The sequence below is a fragment of the Mastomys coucha genome, unplaced genomic scaffold, assembly GCF_008632895.1.
Source record: "Mastomys coucha isolate ucsf_1 unplaced genomic scaffold, UCSF_Mcou_1 pScaffold22, whole genome shotgun sequence".
Taxonomy (NCBI): Eukaryota; Metazoa; Chordata; class Mammalia; order Rodentia; family Muridae; genus Mastomys; species Mastomys coucha.
In genome coordinates this window covers 128,099,254-128,099,482 of record NW_022196905.1, presented here as the reverse complement: position 1 = coordinate 128,099,482, position 229 = coordinate 128,099,254, and the positions used below count along the sequence as shown (strand labels likewise).

The 229-nt window shown below is 46.7% G+C and overlaps 1 protein-coding gene across 1 annotated transcript in view; it reads left to right on the top strand.

Annotated features, from left to right (window-relative positions):
- Positions 1-229, top strand: part of Gtf2i (general transcription factor IIi) — a 61,336-nt gene that overhangs the window by 36,424 nt on the left and 24,683 nt on the right. The gene's annotated exons all lie outside the window — the stretch shown is intronic.

Sequence of the window (229 nt, the reverse complement as noted above, 5' to 3'; positions counted from 1 at the left end):
AAGTCTGGAAAATTGAAAGCACGTGAACATAAGATTGGAAAGTTAAAATAAGCAAAGCTTGGAAGGAAGAGTGAATAGGAAAGCGAGGCGAGTGTTAGCCACCCTCCACACTGGAGCAAGGATGGCGTCCTTCGCTCTCCCCAAAGCTACTGCAGTTGTGGGGAATGGTGCTAATGTACCCATCTTAAAATGGCAGCCACCCGCACAGTCCATGTTTGTTTGCTTCTTT